This window comes from Orbicella faveolata, unplaced genomic scaffold (genome assembly GCF_042242905.1).
Source record: "Orbicella faveolata isolate gen_17 unplaced genomic scaffold, um_ofav_v1 contig_25, whole genome shotgun sequence".
Taxonomy (NCBI): domain Eukaryota; kingdom Metazoa; phylum Cnidaria; class Anthozoa; order Scleractinia; family Merulinidae; genus Orbicella; species Orbicella faveolata.
The window spans coordinates 2,773,661-2,795,000 of NW_028301553.1; the positions used below are offsets into that span (position 1 = coordinate 2,773,661).

Here is a 21,340-nt window from a genome sequence, read left to right on the forward strand (position 1 = left end):
CTAACAAGACAGGCAATCTTGCAATCTTCATCTTTTTGTTTTTCTGCTCGACTTACTCGTCTTGTAAGTGAAATTCATCTCACTCAACACTTCCCCCAATTGGTTACCACTTTGCTGGCTAACACGGCAGCCCCAGCCACCCTACCCAGACAAAAGTTTTGACTCGTAGGTGGTTTACAGGTGTTCAGTTTCTGTGGATTGCATTTAACACGTGATGACATTCACGTTGGGTAAATATTGTTTGAGCAACTGTTTAAGATCAACATAAAAGTGATAGTGGGCTAAAAAAATCAGTCTGGATCACAGATAGAGGAAAACATTTCTTCGTTGCCAGCTGGGTTCAGCTGCGCTATTTCGGTGCCCTCCACTTGTGAATTGCTCTCCTTTAGACAAGGTAACTACGTTTTCTATCTAAAATATTACTGTAATGTGTTGTCTTATGGGTGGGCAGTTGAAAGTTTAGCAGTTTTCTGAAGTGATCTTGTCACACAATCTAGCGTTTATATGGAAGTTGCGATTGTGGGCTGAATTGAAACGCTAGTACAGTCAGCTTGAACAAAACAGAAATTCTAGAAAATTCCGTTAAAATTGATCGATTGCAATATTATAAAACCGTGATTTCTGCCTGGTGGACGGAAATCCGGACACAAATTATGTGGCCAATATCGTTACGACAATGTGAATTTTAAAATGCCAGTGTCTGAAATATTATCCGCTAGAAACTTGAGATTTCAGTACAGAAGCAGCGGAATTTTTCCCATTTCTGTTTCGATCAGTTTCAGGAATCTCAAGTTTGGCCATTAATGAGCGAAAATCGGCTGGGCTCGTTATAATAGCGTGACAAAATCACTGTAATTGACGTAATAAGCTCAAGTCGTTTTAGTTAGGTCTATTGTTTCGGTGTTACACAAATCTGATTGGGTCATCATGACTTGCCTGGGGCGATTCTATCTGACGTTGCGATTAAATTCTATTACGGCAGACACTCAGACACTTCTTCCGATGGGTTTGAGCGAGGAGGTGAGCGCTGTAATTAAGTGCGTTGAATCAGACGTGTAAATCTGCTAAAGGGAAAAATGTACAACAGTGAGAGCAATTGTAAACAAAAGATTTGACGCTACAGGTAGGCCTGATCAATATCAGTTTGAATTTGTTAAATCGAGGAAGTTGAATATACACTAGGCTCCACACACACTGTTTTTGCGCTCAGTAACTGTCTTACTGTCTAATCAATGAACCAATTTCCTGGCTGCTCGAGTTGCTTCGTGACCGAATGGCAAAAGTTTATCAGTTTGGTTTCAGGATTTGCAAATCCGATTTGATTTTGCTATCTTATGACCCATATGTAAATGTTCGCATTAGAAACGAAATTCTAAGATTCCTCGAATGCTGGTCAGTTAATAACTGATATCATGTTGTACGGACGTTCTTTACGTACTTGCTTGACTGATGTCGACTATGAAATATTCACCAAGTTGTTAGGAATCGATAAAGAGTAATAGTTTTCCAGGGTTATCAGTGATGGGTCGAAATATCACCTCAACAACGCTATGGAATTATTCGCACAAGATTAATTAACATTCGTGTCGAAGGATTGTTGTCTAAAGTTTTCATAGTTGTTTATGTTGACCAGGTTACCGTAACAGAGTAGAATCGAATCCTGACATCAACGAAAGGAAACAGCAGGGCGCTTTTCGCCCTGTCTGAAGGCGACCAGTTGACACCATACGTATCCCGAGGGACGCGGGAAAGACGCGCGATTTTCGCGGTAATAGTAGACATCGGATGTTGTAGTCTCTTAAAAGTAAACCTTAAATAAAATAATAGATAGACGACAAAGAAGGAAAAACAAGAGAGGAAAAAGGCTACTCATAAAAATGAAAAACAGAAGGCCAAAACTGAAGAAGATCGAGACGGTTGCAAACGGAAGAGCTTTAGAAATTTAGTCGGTAAATTTGTCTCCGAAACGGTTGTACGAGAGTTCCTTACTTTTTTTTTTAAAACGATAACAATGCGGAGTCGACATCCGCCGGTTCCATACACGTCCTACCCTTGTCCCACGTGCGTTATACAGTTAGCTAAATAAATTCTCAGTCAAAGAGCCCGACCCATGAAACTCTTGAAAATCAGACATAGTTGCCGCGTTTTTCGTCTACTCGGCTTTCTTGTCTATACCGTTTATCAACAGGGCCGTTATTATTTTTTTTAGAGCAACATTGTAGTACGCAACCCTCTACAAAACACTTCCGCGGTTTTACGTGAGTTCCGGCGAAGATCTGTCTGTTCTGCGATGTCTGTAGTTAAATTCCGGCCCTTTCTTTTTATCAATGCTGTTTTTATTCCAATTCGTCGCGGAAGTTTTCGGTAACGGATGCAGAATACCTAGTAATGGGGGCGGATCCTTTTTGCCCTCTGAGGTTTCTTTGTGAAAGCGATTAAGCTCTTGTTTCACATAGTAAGAGAGCTTAAAGGTTTTTTTGGAAGGAAAGTAAACAGATTCAAATGAAAGTTTACCTCGGGGATAATGACAGCTTTATCTCTCTAGGGTCCTATAGTATATAGGGAGATAGAGCTTACAGTGTCAACTCTTTTTTAGAAATAGATTTTTTACTCGAATACCCTACGAAAATAACGAACCCGAGACTAAGCTAAGAATATTTTTTTTCATCGAGCTCTTTTCAGAACTCCACTTTGACTCAAAAAACTAAACCGCAAAATGTTACATCTCGAATATCTCAATAACCCTGCGGCCACAATGGTCTTTCTTAGGTCACAATCACACGGGCGTTCCGAAATGCTATACTGATCATGAAAAAATATGAACATACCGTGAGGTCTTGAGTCTTAATCTGGAGTAAGCCTCAAAATTACGAACTTCTTATTAACTCAGAGTGAGGTCTTTGCGACAAAATCTTAAACCGAGACCTTATCGTATTGAATAGGCCATAGAGAGGTCAATGCGGCAAAGTCGAGGTTTGCGATTTTCCCCATAAGACCGAACGTTCAAGGTTAACAAGTTGTTTATTATATGACTTTTTGCTTTGGTTTTGCAGGCCCGTAATCACCGCGGGAGCATAACGGGAGAATAATGCCCCAGAATAAGCCAATCAGAGCGCGCGTCATGTTCGCTACAAACACAAGCCATGTAATAAACGTTAATATCAAGCTTCTGAAAATACTGTTTATTGGGTGGTCTGAAACTGAATAGATCAAAGTTAGCCTGAGATATTTGGTTCGCGTTTTGTTGACGGTTTTGTATTCTTTTCATCAACCTAAACAACAACTTAATGCCACAATTTCGGGTCCAAATGTTTAAAAGCCGATCAACCAAAATCCCAAATTTAAGGCTACGCAGAGTTTTAAATTTCAACTACATCTTTGAGTGGTGATTTAAAGTGAAAATTTCCATCATCCTAAAACTAAAAAAGAAAAAAAAAATGAACAGAAATACCCACAAATAATCAAGTAAGTGAAATTGACTTCACTGTTCATGTTGTCGGGATGAACCGGGCTCTCCTAGTTTCCGCAAGGAAGCCCCCCTGCCCGTAAGACTATATATTTCATATCGTCGTAATCCTAAGCTCCTTATCACTGGATATCTGTTTGTTTGTACGGAAGGGACATGCAGGAATTCTCCCCAGTACAGCTGGTTTTACTTTATCAGGAGCAAGATACGGGTCATCTGTTCTGTTGCCACCTCAGTATTAAATGCTGAAGGATACAAGTAATTTAAAACAATGGAAGTTCAGATTTTGAGACCTTAAAAGAACGTTTCTTACAGACCTTGCACAAAGTTCAAATCGGACACGGTAGAGACAAAAGAAAGGGATGTTTACGGGAACGAAAATTTGTCATACAGGGGCGGATCCTGGATTTTTGTTAGGAGGGGGTGCACCATTAAGAAATAACGTAACTGATTGGTGGGGTAAACAAATTTTAAAAGCGAATACGAAGAAGAAGGCTTCATCTTAGGGAGGGGAGTGCGTTCTCCCTGCACTCTCCCCCTAGATCCGCCACTGTCATAGTTTAATGACTCTTTAACGTAAAGTTCATGAGCCGTTTACGTCAGTAGATAGATTATAGCACTGATCCGTGTTGGCGAGTTGAGAAGCACCGAATATCAAAAAGAAATCAAATTTAAACAGAAGAGGGATATGTGTTTCATGTCGGTTATAATTACGACTGTACAGACTTTTGCAGTGTTTAAAAGGATTTTACTAAACTTACAGCAAAAAGCACGAACAAATTTTTGGACAATCTGCAGCTTTGCAATGCCGCTATGTGTCAAAGACTAAGTAAATCTGAATTTCGCCAAAAATCTTACCGTTTCTTCTGTCGAGTCATTTCAGTTGACAGTGAAGTTGAACAACCTCACATAATTCAGGCGGCAATTTGACTAGGGACTCCCATATTATTTCAGAGCCCGGTTGTTCAATTATCCTCATGTTGTATAGGATTTGGCGGAGGCTTGTTAACTGGAGGTTTGTTAACCTGAAGGTTAAATAGAGTCGTTCAAAGCGGCTTTTTGTGGGTCGGTTAGTTAAACTCGCCGGTTGAGGAAGCTTACTCTCGGTTAAGTCAAATCGCCACAAACTAGACGAGGAAACAAAACCTTAGTACATGAAAAAGTGCCATTTCTATCGAGAAAAGTGTAAGGTAAAGATGGATACTTCATACCAAGTGAACCAATAGAATTTCAACCCAAAAAGAACGTCAAATAGCTGCACTGTCAGTCTTCGCGAAGTTCTTTGTCTGTGTAGTCATCGATCGACGACGGAATTTCGTGTAAGGCAAAGACTTTGTTCCAATTTTCCTTCTTAAACCAAGGTTAGTGTCGTTAGTCAGCGTATCTCCGTCGCGAGGAGGGTTGAATTTAACTCGCTAAATTGAGGTTAGCAATAGCCTATCTCAAAACAATAGAAATGACACGCGGGCAAATTTTAACCTCGTCAATGTTAAAACGCACAGACTGCAGACTGCAGTCCAGGGTTAAAATGCAGACTAAGGGTAAAATGCAGACTGCAGTATACAGACCTATATTTCGAGTAAACCGTAAACTAATCGTTTTGAAAGTCTGCAGTTTGGTTAGCCTGAAGAGCACCAGCTCTGGTTAGCCTGAATATCATTACATTTTGCCCCTTCTGAAGGAGAGCTTAGCTCGCAGCGTATAGTTTACGCTAACTATTTGACACTTTCAAGAGCTTTTTCAACCTTCCGTTCAGTTTATCACTCAAGTTAGACTGTATATAACTTAGGTTAGCCTGAATATCAGTCTAATGTTACTCAGGTTAGCCTGAATAATGCTCCAGTTAGTCTATTTACGGTTAGCTCTTAATGACGAAAATGGTAGCATGACATGCACCCTTAAAAAGTCTGCAGTCTGCGTTTTACCCATGGCTGTGGTCTGCAGTCTGCAGTCTGCAGTCTACAGTCCGCAGCCTGCGTTTTACTCCTGGTCTGTAGTCTGCAGTCTGCAGTCCGCAGTCCGCAGTCTGTGTTTTTCATCGACCGATGTCAGGTTCTGGCGATACTTTGGTACCTGAATGATTTTCAGTTTGCTTTCATATTTGAATAATATAATGACTCCTTCGATCCAAAATTATAAACAGTTACGAAAAAATTGAAAACGAAGTCCTCCCAAGCTCTTCTAAATGTAATCCTTCACCACAAACGCACCGAGTTCGAGGTAGCTGAATATCCAAGGATATTTAAGATCATTTAAGGACGTTTTCTCCTTTCTTATTACAAGACAGGTCACGATAGGAGTAAACAATGAAATCCCTAAATTTCTGGTCCACCTTCCCTTGTCTCTCAGATAAGCGAAACAGGAAGCATTTCTCAACATGGACGTCTTTTGAGGCTTTTTTTTTTTTTCGAGGAAGCTTAATGTATGCCTCGCTTACAACACTCCGTTAAAACATGACATATACTTCAAACTTGGTACTGTCTTTGCATACGACCACGTTTCATGACTCTTCTATTCCGCTTCGCTGTCACTCTCACTGCCGCTGGAGCTACTGTTTCACAAAGATAACATTTTTTGGTGAGCGTGTACTTACTAGGCAATATTTAAAGGAGTAGGCGTAGACATCCGCTGTGAAATCAAATTTACATAAGATAACGTGACCTCGTTTAACTTTATTTTTGTTCTTCCCATCGCTTTTGTTAGAAAAAAGAGCGTCCCGAAGCAGTTTGAACACCAGAAGGAAACCTCGAACCCGATTTAGCGCTAGCCTTACATAAATCAGCACTTTCCAAAATACCAAAGTAGTCCACTTTAATACCATGCAAAATGGAACGAGCTTCAAAGCGTGGGGGCAGCTATTATTCTATTGAGTAAACAATTTGAATCGGCTTCACCCAATGAATTTCTAAGAAGCTGAAGGCCGTGTCACAATTCTCCCCTTATGAATGATAATTAGCACATCAGCATTGCTGAGTCAACCCGGCACAACTTTCACGCTTAAGCTTCAATCTGACCGTTATTACTCTTTAAGTTAGTATACATCACTGAAAATACCAGTTTAATTTGGAGCAGGAAATTGGATTCATCAAGTTGTAAGGTAAACTTATCCGAGTGGAACATTACAATTTAAAATACTTACTTCCCTTTTAATAGTTTCGAAAGTTGGCTTTACTTGAAACAGTTGTTAACAGCAGGCCATTTGAGCATTGGAGTATCGCGGCCCAGATAGAAATTTTAATTTTAGAACTACAAAAAGATCGAAGCAGTTCATTTCATTTCATTTCATTTCATTTCAGTTTCTCGACATGAGTTGATATCTTAGTTATGATAGTAACTCATGAACCTTCACGGGAGCTCAAGGGAGAAACGAAAATCGAACAAACTTGCTAGCGACCAGTACATAGTTACATGCGTAACCGGCCAGTTGAATGTGAATTAACCGAAAGCTGGACGTTGCGCTGTCACGTTAAATGTTTCCAGCTTTACGTGCGTAAAATCAGGAGCCAGGTAAAATGAAATGGAGAAATTGGGCGGACGGACGTCTGTGGAAGCGTTCAATGTTGTTCAAGTTTTTCCGCTTGACACTGTGGAAAAAGTTTAAAATAGTCCATCTATTTCCGCAAAGGCAGGCCGTACATATGTTTTATCAATTTTACTGTTTAAATTTTAAATCTGCCTGCTAAGTTACCTGCGCTCGAAGTAGTAGTAGTCCACTTATTGATCTCACTTGTATTTTTTCAATTCTATATTACACATTTGTGTCAGCAAATAATATCATTTTCACAGTTATCTTTTTGCATAACACATTTTAATGAAAAAGAGTGACATTAGAATAGAAATTGAGTTTCTTCCTGCTACTATCCCGTAATCTTTTTGCTTTGTTCTTTTTTAATTTATATTTTTTAAGGCAAAGTATCATTGTAATTAAAAATTAAATTATTTTACGCACGTAGAGCCGGCAAAATTTACATCTGTAAGCATATGTAAAATAACGCAACAAAAGAAATTCACCTTAACTGAACATGGTAGATTAAGGTGAAAGTCCAATTTGTTTTCGTTTTAAGCGTGACAAAAGGACATGAATTTAGAAGATTTTTCAGTTTAATAAAACGGAGAACATTTTTTAACGGCTTTTGTCTGCGATAAAAGTTGAACCCCGCTCTACTTTTCAATCTCATGCAGAAACAGCATTTGGTACCAAACTCGAATTGGCGCGAGACGCCGTTTGTGAAACGTGCAGCATCAGCGTACTAGAAAACGCACGCTGCATCGTAATTATTTTGTCCCAAGAATAGATCCGTGTTCTAAGTACGTAAAAAGTTTACGCAACAGCTGAAACGAACGCTTGTAAAGTTTTTCACTGACGCATATATTTTACGTGCGCCAGATATCATTGGCGTTCGTGTTATGTTTTAGTGCAGCTGACATTTTTGGCTGACATGTTTAACGCTCGCCCATCGCAGAAGCCAATTAAATGATTGTGGGTTGTGCAAATATTATTTAGCATGCAGTTGCACGAAAATATGTCATTAGCACAGTGTCAGTGAAATGTACCCAATATTACACGACTAAGATAGTTCAGAAGGCCAATAAGTAAAATCAACCAATCATATTGCTTCTTTTTTCCTGTCCAATATTTTCCAAGCATGAGACCGTGCACTGAGCACTCTTAAAGGTTTTGTTGTAGTTAGTATGACTTACGTGTTTTTAAAAGTCAGAACATGAGCGTGGAAAAGTCTTTTCTTCCTCCAACTTTCTTTTCCTTTCTTTATTGAAAACGACGGAAGCCGGATTTCAGTCAGAAGAGCGCGCTTGTCTTTCCAGACCTTAATCGTAGTATTGTTCTAAAGACATTTTCAGCGTATTCTACAATCATACCAAAAAAGGACAAAGATAAGGCTTGAAGCCCACTTAAATCGAAAGGCAAAATCTAAACTTCTGTACTTTTACTTATTCGAAATCCAAGTGTTACCCTGGTGACCTGATAGCCACAAAACATTGCGCGTTTTACCCTGGTAACCACAAAACATTGCGCACTTTGCCCTGGTAACCACAAAGCATTGTCCGCTTTACCTTTTAACCACAAAGCATTGCGGGCATTACCTGACAATGCCTTTCGTTTTATCGATGCTCTTAAGTCAAAAGCTGTGTTTATTTATCTAGTCGTCTTTTCTTGAGGTCAAAAGGTGAGTAACCTTCGATTGATGAGACTTAAATAGAAATACGACTTAGACCGCATATTTAGGATACTTCAGTACATTGTAACTAACACGCAAAGGAATTTTTCAGTATATATCAGTTTGGTAAATTGAGAAAAATTTACCGACGAATTTAACCCAATCGTAGCGTCAACTTGTTCCCTGTAGATTAACTAACTAGCCATTATGATTCTGGTTATTGTGAAACCTGTGTATGCCTTTCTTTAACGCGGCCTGGTGCTCTTTTGTTTTAACATTTGCTCTTCTTTCTTTATAGTTTTCTGCCTTGATAGAGATCTACTGTGGTGTGAAACTTTGAATGAGTACTAATCTAAAGATGGTTCAATCGTGTCGACTTTAAAGGAGTCAATATATTTTCTTAACTTAAAATCCCCTTCTAGTGGTCGAGGATAACTTTCTATCTGTGAAGAAAACGATTAAGGGGCGCGCGAAATGAATGCAGTTACTCAACGCACATCAATGTACTTGATAAGGCCCGCTCGTTAAAGCCTTTGTACTTTTCGGTTTTGTAACACTTGCGTGCAGTACCCTCAGATGATAAATCCCTAATAATTAACGCGTGCATATGAAAACGACTTCAAAGGCGGCAGGATTACTTAATTAAATAGGACTAAAAAGTCCCTGATGTTGGGACTAAAAAGTTCCAACATCAGGCTGAGCGTTGCAGTTTTCAACTAACCCAAGATAACACAGCTCTTTCTTTCCGTTCAAGGGGTGTGATAGGTAGAGTGGTATGTTACAAATGTGTTCGTTCCATTCGAACATCGAATGTCTCAAATAGCAGATCAACTTCTATAGTTTATCATAATTTTTGGGTTGAGCTGTGGTTAGAAACCTCTCATGCGCTTCATTTAAATTTTAAGCTGCTCAAATTTTGATAACAGTTGACGCTGAAAAGTTTTAGCTCGTGCGCAGCAGCTCCCGCGTTCTCTCTGCTTGTTTTAGCGCACTCAGTGATCATGAAAGGCAATGAATTTACAAAATGAAATTTTAAAGCAATTCTTGCCCGTGAACCTTCGTCGACTCTTGTTTCTGTTTGACCTCGCTTCTTAGCCTGATGTCGCAGTACGAAACATTTATCGAGTAACAAGCTATTTGAAAGACAGAGAGAGGATTTGACCATCGGTTGGGAAACACTCACGGAAGTTGATCCAAAAACGGTTTTTTTTTCAAAGGATAAATAGTCCTTAACCTTACAAAGTCCTGTTCTACCATCCTAAAAGGTTCTACAATTTGTTAAGTGAACAGCTGAATTCACAAAAATCTCAATGAACATTTTGCATCCTTGTTTTTGTGTTCTCAGCCGTCTTTATGCAACTATGATTGGTGGAAAAAATTGTCACTGAGTTCGGACTTTCAACTCAAATGCGCATTTATTTGGAAGAGAAAGAGTACCGTGAACTGAGGAGTTTCAGGTTACGTAAATTGGCAACGAGTTGGCCTTTTGGGAACCTTTGAAAATGAACTTTTATTGTGTAAAGTGCTTCTTAATTAAGATGGGTGATACTTGTAACTTAAACGGCTACCTTTGTAGTTGTGTTTTGCCGAAAGAGTTCATATTTTTGTTGGGTTGGTAAAAGTTAAAGTTTTGAAAAATGTGTGAAAATAAAGCAAAAATGGAACAGTTTGAACTGAAAGTTACTGACAATATTTGAATTTCAACATAATTTCACATCGATCGAGAACTCTGCACAACGGAAAAATATTCCAGGTTGACTTGTAAATATTCGCTCAAACAGGAACTTATAATTGGTTTTTGCATTTGAATGGTTTCTAGCGTCAAGGTATAAATTTATTGAACGAGCTCGGGTTTTTGCGGAACTATCACCAATGTGATTGGTCAAACACTAAGAGTGATTGATGGATCTTTAATTAATAATTTCTCAGTGCAGGTTGATCGAGTTAGGGTTTTGAAGGAAGGTAAATAGTGCTTCCTGTGACCAAAGACGGTTATGTTTGTTCAGGTTCGTATCTATAGATTATATTCTCTCGTGGTTTTTCTCTAGAAGGCATAACAAGGTAAGCTCGAGTTCCTCCGTGCCCACTGATCACTCGTGTTCTGTTAATCATCTTGAGAAAAAATTAGTAAGTAATATAAATGTGCTTCATACACTATATTGGCAAGAAATTAATTGATGACTTCAAAACAGCGTGAAACTACCTGGCACGACGCCTGCGGGATGTTAATTTAAGCTCTCCATTCAGAAACCCATGCTGATTGACCGGACAGTTTATTTTTTCTGTCTTTAAAGTGAACGATACTTTCATCATTGCATTTTATTCCAATTCATATCATCAATATCCCGTGTACGTGCTATCGACACACGCTTTGTCATGTTGCGCAATAACGACTGCAAACTTATAACATAGGGTACACGCGTAACGTTAATAAGAAGTGAAGTCGGAGCCTTACCTTGTAGATAAGGCTACTTGTGTCGCACAAACTCCGAAAAATTAATAAGTCTTTCGATGTATTGTGCTTTGCTTACTCGTAGCTGCACGACTACTTTTAAACTAAAAAAATTATTCATTATATGTGCTAAATGAAAATAAACTTAAGTCAATAATATTTACCTTGCAGAAATGAAACTATATCTACGGCACAATCAGCCATTTTTCTAATTCGCTTTCCGCTCGGTTGTGATAAGACAAAAAAACCCAGAAAACTTGAAAAGTTCTCGAAAATCATGAAAATTATTCATGGCAAGTGTTAAGTGCGAACACACATTCAATTTGAATTCAGACTCTGTGGCATACTATTCCAAGAGGAACACTGAAATTTCATTAACAAAACACTTGTTCGAGTTTAAAATGGTCCTGTACCTTAATGTTTGTCAAAAAGGCAATTCCTTAGTTGTCAAACAGTAAAAGGCATAGTCAACAAGCAATTATGTGTATTACTGATTAAACACCAAATTCTCCTACACCAACATTGAAAAAAATTTATGCTGGGCAATCAGTTGAGAGAGCTAAAGGATATAAAGAGATTGAAATTTCTGTCACGGTTATCTTTAGTTTTAATTTCAAATCTTTGGCCGTTGTTTTCTTTGTACACACTGAAAAGTGGCTGTCAAAAATATACATTAAGACCACCAGAGAGCTATATATGCTTTTTCACCACAATAAATTCATTATAGTCTTAGTAAATTACAATCATTTTCTTTGCCGATATCATTATGTTGAAAACCTTGCCCAGAGTTTTTTTTTTTAAAGATAACGCATTTTCAGCTTTGTAATTTTCACTGCATACATTGTTTGCACTTGTAATTTCAATCGCTGAGTTCTAATGACAGTTAGTTTCGTCATTATTTGCTCGGCTTTTTTTTCTTTTCAATGCAACCAAATGAATTCCAATTATTAATTTTCAACCATGTTACGTGCTTGATCGTTAATAGCGGTCATAATGATAAAAAGGACATCATCACCTACTCATTCACCCCGCCTAAGACAACGTTATCGCTTACTGATGGAAGCGAGATATTTTTGTTTCCAACAATTTCTCTTTGTAATGAAAATCGCATCTACAGTAGTAGCCTTTTCTGGTCGGCCGGACGTGCGAATGTCGAAGTAGTGATGAAGTATTGTTCCCAGCAAATCTTTCAGTTCATTGGTTGACAAATTTAATAATCGGCGTGACGTGTAAATACTACTTATAACGTTTTTGTCCTTTTTCTGATTTCATTTTCCTGCTAAGAACATCAAGTAAATAACAATTAGTATGATCTGTTCTACCGTTTTTTACATCAAAGAAGTCTGTCTTTGAAAGAGACTCGCATTGAGGGCCTCTCAACTCTGCCCCTCCTTAGCCAGCGAAGGAGCGGACAAGCTTTCTTAAAAAAGGGAGTTATTTTAAAAACAAGCCCTGGTGCATGCTTGAAGCAGGTAGGGGGCTATATTAGGTATGGAGAAGATTAATGTTTGTGTGTAGTTTTGTCATTAATACTTCGAATATTCTTGTATTTCAGATATCCAGTTATTCCGAAAAACAAGAAGCCAGTTGCGGCAGAAACTTTAGAGATTCATTCAGTCCAGTCGTGTTCATAAGGATCTGGGCCCAGGTTTGTTTTTCCCAAACTTTTTGATTATTGTTGTAGTTTGATAAGATGTAGTTCTCTTCCAGAGAATTATACGGAGAAGCGTGCAGTGTTGTTATCGGAAGTTTTAATTAATAATTCAAACGACAGATGTTTTTTTTTTTTACTGTCACCTTCAATATAGGCGTTAAAAATGGCATCAGGTTCTGGGTGTTGCTTTCGCGTTTGAACTAGCTAAAGATGAATCGCCGTGCGCGCCTAAGAATGAATGAGTGGTGAGCTCAAACACCACCTTTACAGCCTTTGTTTTGTCCAGTACTAATTTCAGTGGCCCTTTCAGGAATTAGTGGTTTTCTATGAAAGAAAAACGAATAATGACAAGAAAAGTCTTCATAAATGATAACTGCAATCAAGGACTTTTATTATGATCTATGATCTAACATCGTTTATTTTTAAAAGTGTCAGGATTCGTGGAAAGTTCCCAACATTAATTTAAATTCGAAAGGAAATATTTTACGGGATATCAGCTGCAAGTGTTGTCAATGATTTCAACTGTTCTTTCCAAAGATAAATTTTCACACGTTTGGTTTACTCTCTAAATTATACATATATAAAAAAAGAACTCGGAGAAAGTAAAGCCCACTTAAAATTAAAAGTCATTAACGCACTGCAGAGCTATACACTGTTAATTTTTGAAAAAGGTTTTGATTAATCCACTGCTGAAGTATGCCTTGCGGAAATTAAATGTTCTTTTAGGATAAGATTCAGCATGCTTCACTTTATATGAATGTTTTCTCCTAATAATGATAAGGTAGAAATTTTTACCCACAACTCTGAATTCTTCAGGAGCATTTTCCTTACATTGTGCGTTCGCGGTAAGTCGAGAAAGAACGTGATCTTCGCTATGAAATCTTCAGCCATGATTAGAAAAAATCACGCCCATATAACAATTTACACTTGTCATGATTTTTTATGGAACTCTTTGTTGAATGAGTGATTTTGAGCGAGTAATCCAAGTTTCGATTCCAAGGCCGATTCGAAAGACTATGACATGGAACAATGGAGAATAAAATGACTGCAAAATCACCGCTCAAATCAGTAATAACGACATCAGAAAACAAAAGAGATTATGAAAATGGCATCTGAAAAAGGAACTAGCATGATTTTAAGAATTACGTATGGTTTGCTTGTTGTCAAATCTCACGCAACTTTGTTTGAGATTCATCTATTCTTTCATGCAACGATATACGGCTAATGTGTTTGCCCTGATTAATATAAAGGGAAATCGAGAACTCATTGTGTTGTCAGCAATATTTCCTCTGTATTTCCTTAGTATTTCCGCTCTGTGGTGATTTTATCGCCTCGATAGCCACGAATTCAGTTTGACTTTTTGCAAACGAAGATATAAAATCCTGGTCACGCTTTCACTCTATATGGAGTTTCACATGCTTTTTGTTTTTACAAAATATGAGCATAAAGGAAAGAAAGAAAAAACCAAAAGAACAAGTTAGAAAGAAAAGAAAATAATCAAACGCTCAGTTGAAGAACTATTATTTATTAAATCTATAAAAACGAGTTTTCTCAAAGTAGTGTCAAATCTTTTTTATTAAACGATAAATAAGCCTGCACTCAATCGCGAAACACTACAATTCGTAATTACTTCTGCGGGAAGATGAAATACTTATTTCCCCTTTTAATTATTTGGTAGATGTGGCTTATTTCCTCTGATTATTAACTGCATTGCATCTTTGAAAAAAAAAATCCTACCATAGAGTGATTTTGCACAATTATACACATGAATGTTCAAGTTGTTAGCCGTTATCACAAGCGCTTGACGCAACTCTTTTTAATGAGTTTTTCTCTGACTTAGAGGTAAATTTGTCTTTTATATAAAGGAACACCTTGCGATTTTCCTTTTTTTCCTGAAATAAATGGTTTAAGTGGCGTCGTCTTTGATCTTTACTAATGAAAAACAAATTTTCATGTTTGCGATAGATGTGGTCAAGTAAACAAACAGCGCAACGTTTCTAACTCCTCTATCTCATAAGTATTCTATGCCAACTGAGTTCACAGTATCTTCACTGGAAATGTCACTGAAATAAACCAGCCTTCAGATCCTCAATATTATATATAGTTACCATGTTTACGAGATGTGAACAAAAATCTTTAAAATCAACAAGACCAAATTTGAAATAATGCTTAATGCTGAAATAATGAATAGCCTAAAATTACGCATGTATTGAAGCTACAATCGGTAAACATAAAATAAATATTTCTAGCTTTTCTCGTTTCTCGCAAATTGTTTCGGAATTTTGGCCTTACTAAAATGTTTTAAGATTAGTTTCTGCTTTTCAAAAATAATGCGATATGAAAATCTCTGTGAATGTCAAAGCGGTATTTTATAGTTTTACGATGGGTAAAATAACGTTAAGTTTTTTCAATAACATGATTGTTCACTCGCAGAGTCTTGTTGTGGCTTTTCTAACATTTTTGTGTTTTTTTTTGTCACGTTGTGCAGCGTGGTTTTACTGTAGTTTCACTGTTGTTTTGGTGATTTCCCGTGATTAAGCTCGAAACGTAAGCGGAGCCCAGCCGTGTTGGGATTTAATTTAATATTTGTCTCCTGCTCACAGCAAATGGTGTCGACCAGTTGATTTCTCATAAAAGGTAAAAGCTGAGGATCTAGGAAAATACGGAAAAGATCCAGATTTTCTCCAAACGGTATCAATAAATGTTTAAGCAGACAGGCGATGAGAACGAAAAAAATTAATCAACTTCGGTGACCTTTTCCCGACAGCCCGACAAATTTCAGGAATCATGACTTAGGTAAACTGTAGTAAATATTTGTAATCCAAAAGGATCAGTTTCTGTGTGGCACAGTAAACAGTTCAAAAGTTGTAAATAATAACAATTCAGTGCTAAATTAAACTCAATGTTTATAGCAGACGTTTCGGACCTAGCCCTTCCTCAGTGCTAACTTGAGTTTTGAAAGGTAAACTGGTAAACTGTAAGTCTGCTTACGAGCCAAGTGGCCCATCAGACCGGCGAATATCTCCGGTTTCTGTGGCATGAAGCGACTAGGAGTATTTCTACTCCCACCTGGATGGGATTCTAGTCCATCCCAGGGCTACCCTCAGCATCAAATTCACCAGTACCCATTTATACACCTGGGTGTAGAGAGACGCTGTGAGAGTAAAGCGTCTTGCCTAAGAACATAGCATAATGTCCCCGCGGCCAGGGCTCGAACCCAGATCTCTCGATCCGTAGGCGAGCGCACATCGCGCTTCCTTGGGAAGATGAAATTGCCGAGTTCCGCGTAAATAGTAAAAAGGTCTATAGCGGAATTCTTTCTATAACTATATGTGTATGACTCTGTATTGCACCTCCAAATTCATCATGTAGGCAATTAATTTTTTTTTTTTTTTTTCCAATACACCTTTTGGATAATTATATTCCCCGGCATGACTTGAAGTATTAGGAGGGGATTTTACCAGAAAAAGCCCTATGAACTCTATTTAATATTCACGGAATCGATGACACTGGATCAAATGGATTTTTCCACCTGGCAGGTTCATTTGTCTTTTGTGCCCCCAACTTCGCATTATCAACAGGCGACTTAAAGAATCAGTTAATTAATGAGACAGAGCAGTTATCACCTACGGTGTTTCATCATGGGCGGTTTTGAGTTCATTCTAGCAGGAAGTTTCTTTACCCGATTTGTCGCTGTCAGAACGAACGTAATGACATATCAAGGTTTGTCTCATGAAACTGCTTAAAACGCTCTCTAGGATACGGTTACTAGCAGCTAAAAGTGAGTTTTCGCGATTTGTTTGCTTGTTTAATACGTTAGGCCTTCAGTTTAGCAATCTCAAAGCTGAAACAGCTCAAATCTGTGGAACTCAGAATATGTTGCAAAACAAAACAATTGAAACATTTTAATTTTACAGTTTTTTGCACTACACTTACCAAACAAAACTTTTATACAAGATATACAAAATTCTATGTCTCCATTATGTTGGTTTTCAATTTGGAAAAATGAGTTATCTTATACATTTGTTTCTGAAGGCACCCAATATGGCAATTTATTTCTGAAAGATCAATTTCGTGTCGAAGTAGGAAGATAATCCATTTGATTTCTATTAGTTTCATGATTTTGTTATTATTTTCAATGCACAGTTTAAAAGTGCTTCGCAGTAACAATTTTATTCAGATATTCATATTCAGTGACGATTGTTAATGGCAAAGGTTGGTACTTAGTACTCCAAAAACACTACAATAATCTCTAGAACGTTTGTGTATCGGTCTAAAGATTGCCTCGTTATTTTGTGCTTCCATTCAATTCAGTCCGTTATAGCTTCGTGCTTACTCGGCAATATTCTGTACGTACAGATCGGGATCTGTTTAGTGAACTAACAATTAATGTGTGAATAGGTGTTGGCTAAAAAAGGACACAAATTAATCCGTACTGAAATTGTTCGAGGCAAGAGGTTTGCTATTTCGCAAACCCCACCAAATACGCACTGGGTTAAATCGTGTGACGGAGAATTTGAACGCCTTGAGCGCTTACTTGAGTTATTACACCATTCCCTCTGCTGCACTTTGTTAGACTAATAATGATAATTAATTCCATTGAGTGGACCAACTGGAAGTCCCGTTAAAATAATTTACCCCATGGTCAACTCCTCTTAACGAACTTTGATGGCTTCATTAAGTAACAACAAAGCCAGCAGAATTATCTAACACAGACATCGCATGAAAACTGATCCACTTGTTTTAAATTCTCTTGAGAATATACATTTCCTTTCAGTCTCCTTTTGTATGATATGATCAAACAATGACCGCATTTTGTAATTTGATTCCACAAACACCGGCTCACTAAGATGCCGCTGGCTCAGATTCATAATCATTTATTTTCTTCGGAGATTTGGCTTGAATATTGAACTTTCGTCTTAGTTTGTTATTTACCAGTGGTGCTAGCTCATAAGTGTACTGTCATTAATTATGCAAGCGGCATAATTGCTCCTTGCGAAATTCGTTAATTATACTAAAACATTGAAAAAAACATCACAGGCAAGAAACTAATTACACTTTCAACCGAGGGTTGGGCGAAGACATATACAGAACCGAGCACTAATAATCTAAATTAGTTTTGTTCAGTAGTAACGTACAAAACACCGTGACCCTCATGAGAAGGGATTTTTTTTTAGAAAGAAAAGGGATACATTGGCCTCAGTTATAGGTCAGTAATTACGTAGCTAAAAATGTAAAATTTGTAATTCTAGGTCAGTTATTTTACAAAAATGTTTTTTTCACTACACCGCACTGCTGGCGAGACCGCGAAATTTATTAAAGTAAGTTATGATCGCTGAGTTTAAACAATTTTACAGAAATCGTGGACACAATTTTTATTCTTTATCTAATGACATTGTACAAAGCAAGTAATGGAATCCGAATCGGAAACAAATCTGAGTTGAACAATATGACCAAAGCTTGTTGTATTCTCAGAAAGGGCTGTTTTCGCGCTTGTTGTCTCGGAGGCCGCATAATTTATGCGGTCATACCTTGCTTTTCCTGCAAATTTTCAATTTAATTGCTCTTTGTTCAAGTTTTTTTTTCTTTTTTTTTAACAAATGAATACAAAAGCCCTTGGTTTATTCAAGGAACAGTGTCTTTTTGAGTCCAAGAAGCTTTATTGTTTTGATTATTCTGGAATCTATGGTATTTCGTTTCTCCGTGCATGAGTAAGACTGAAATATATAACTACTTCCAATGTAACATAGATGATCATTGTCAATCGCTTAGGTAATGATAGCTTAAAAGCAATCATTAGCATTTTTTTTGCCACATGTGTGATTTTCAGTGGTTCGCCAGTTAATTTCACAAATGATGTTGTTTTTTAATTTGTCGTTGTTGCAGCGGTTGAAAAACTAAGACAAGACATGATATTTTAGTATATTCTTTTGGATATAACTAATATATTTGAAGAAACATTTCAAGTTAATAACTTCTAGCGTTATTTCAATTTTGGTCTGTTTGAAAACATCTCTTCACAAGGCGCATGAGGAGCTTATCCCTTCTCAGGAGTCAGCGGGAATCTCCCAGCGCGACGTCTGTGACGTGACGCAATAATTACATTAGGAACAGAGCGGCTGAGTAGCCCAGAATAGCACTTTCGAAAATGAAGAATTTTGGAAACTTTTGTAACTTCTTGGTACACCAAAAGTGATCGTAAAATCTTCGTTTTCTTCCAATTTCTTCCAGAAAAATTAATAAACAAATTTGCAAGATTAACGTGAGGTAATTAAGTTAAAAATAACGTCGGCAATGAACGAAAAAGGGTATTTAGATCTAATCCTACAACTTTCTGAAAGCCATATTTCTGTTAATCATTGTGTAAGTGATTATAGATCGGTGAAACCTTTCAAATGTAGATCACTCGCACAATGTAAAGACATGCACGTGTAATTACGCTATTTGCTTTTGCAATTCTTTTTAGTAACTATACTCCACAAGGTTTGACGCAAAAAAGAAATCTAGAAATCTAGCATTTATTCGTAGCTATCTTTTTATATTAGATGCACATTCACTGGCGTGCCTCATGCGATTAAGTCAATGTTATTTATGTAAGTAGGTCTTGTTTAATTTCGCATTTCCTTTTCTAGAAGTACCGAGTTAACAGCCACCTGGTTTACATGCCTAAATTAAGGAAATTGGCCGAAAAAAATCTTTGCATCCTTGTTAACTGATTGAGCGAAGGTGTTATTGAGAGCGAGCAAATGATTATTTTTCATAGGCTACATACGCGACGTGTAGGCGGATAAAATATAGCAATTGCCAATAACGAGATTTAAATTATATATTTCCACCATAGAGAGACAGAGTAATATTCATTTATCTGTTTAATTACAGATTTAATTGTCTATAAAACATCGGAAACTCGGCAAGGAAAGAGAGAAGACATTGTAATTCGTCAGTAGTGTAAAAGCATTGATAATTACTTCGTTACATTCTATTTTGTCTTCGCATGTAACTGGAAGAAAAGGCACCCAAATAATCTTCAACTACGAAAAGAATCGGGCTAGAGTTAACAGTTTAGAAACAGAGATATAGAGGTATGTTTTGCAAAAATTATGATTCAGGTTTTGTTTCGTCTCATATTCCTTTAGTTTCAAGCTAAAAATCTCACATCTCATTACCGGTTGTAATACAGTCTGTTTAACATTAGCTCTGTTAGCTAGATTTTGAGGATTCGAATTTCCAGGCATATAAACTTCTGAGGTTGTGGAAGTCGATGGCTTAAAGCCAGATCAAACGAAAGTCATTTAGAGTTATTTAAATTGACCAGGTCTAAAATTCGCCCCCCAGGTAACTGCTACTTCTCATGTGTTCTGTCAGATTTAAACCTGCTCAAATTTTAATAAAGTCACTGAGTTTTTGCGCTGTTCTCGTCAACACTTACATACTCTCAGCTTGTTCGTCGACGTCACCCCGCCGCGAGGATGATGGTCGATGAACGCGAAGAAAGCTCATTATCAAGTTTTAATTATGCGGGCGAAGGCGCATTTAACCCACTTTGTTTGCTGATGTAGATTCATTAAACCCCGCTGACAATAACACAGCAAAATCTACGGGCTTCGTCACATTCCCGTTATGTGTTTTTAATCAGACGTTTTCATGCAGAGATTCGAAATGAGTGTAGGAAGTCTTGATCCCAGTTCTGCTTTTGTAAACTGGAAAACAAATCTGAGAATTTAAAACGTTCTGAATTTGTGATGAATTCAGAAAAATCGTTACCACTGTGAACGGCCCTCAGTTACAAGACGGTTAAACTTGTTTAAACTCAATGATACGAATTCGATGAAGAAATAGCTAGTCAGCAGATAGGTATACATAAAGTAAATTAATTTTATTCCACTGAAAATAAAACTACTTCTTTTCCTACTTATTTTATTCATGCGTTGATACCACTTTGTTATTCAAAGTTTGAAAGTATAGCTCCCTGCTGAGATGCACGAATAGAAATTGTAATGAATTTCAGCAAAAAAGCAAACACTGATTATAGTTTTACTTTGTCCAAGAAGTTTATTTTTGTTGTTATGTTTCTTTGATTTCAAAATGATCCTACTCTTTATAGAAAGAAAACTTTTGTTATCGTTAGGAACTTACTGCACCTGCTGTTTGTTTTAGAATGTTACTCTGTTATCTCGAAGTGTTAATAAGTCAGGAAAAGGTTCCCGTTTTACGCTTCCTTTTTTCTTGTCGTGTCAATGTCAATGCATGCAAAGGGATAAAATCAACTCAGATAAGCTAGGAAATATCCAAAATATTTTGCATTCACTGGACATTAATTGCAAAGCACATGTTTGTATACAATCGTTTGTGTATTGAAAAAAAGATTCAACTTGTACGTAATGCACTAATTAATATAATCCCTAAATTTCACTTCTCGCTGGCTGCGGTAGTATTTTTAAAAATAACTAGTGGTAATTAAAACAGAGAGACGTTTGGCGCAGCTAGAGAGCAGAATTTCTGAATCCCTTTTGTTATAACCTCGAGTGTCCTGGTGAACAGCTTGATAACATTCAACACAGGGGGGTGATCATTTTAAAATAAACTCAGTG

At 37.3% G+C, this 21,340-nt stretch overlaps 1 protein-coding gene across 11 annotated transcripts in view; it reads left to right on the forward strand.

Moving 5' to 3' along the window:
- Window positions 1-222: 222 nt before the first annotated feature.
- Window positions 223-21,340, forward strand: part of LOC110042256 (RYamide receptor-like) — a 25,751-nt gene continuing 4,633 nt past the window's right edge. For 2 of the 11 annotated variants that reach the window (XM_020747609.2, XM_089294724.1), the window contains exons 1-2: window positions 754-1,123; window positions 12,651-12,743. The gene's annotated coding sequence lies outside the window, so the exon portion shown is untranslated. Of the gene's footprint in view, window positions 395-752; window positions 1,124-6,368; window positions 6,564-9,777; window positions 10,705-11,974; window positions 12,568-12,650; window positions 12,744-19,756; window positions 19,832-21,340 lie in introns of those variants that run through there. The other 9 variants (XM_020747610.2, XM_020747614.2, XM_020747617.2 and 6 more) reach the window with 9 other exon arrangements.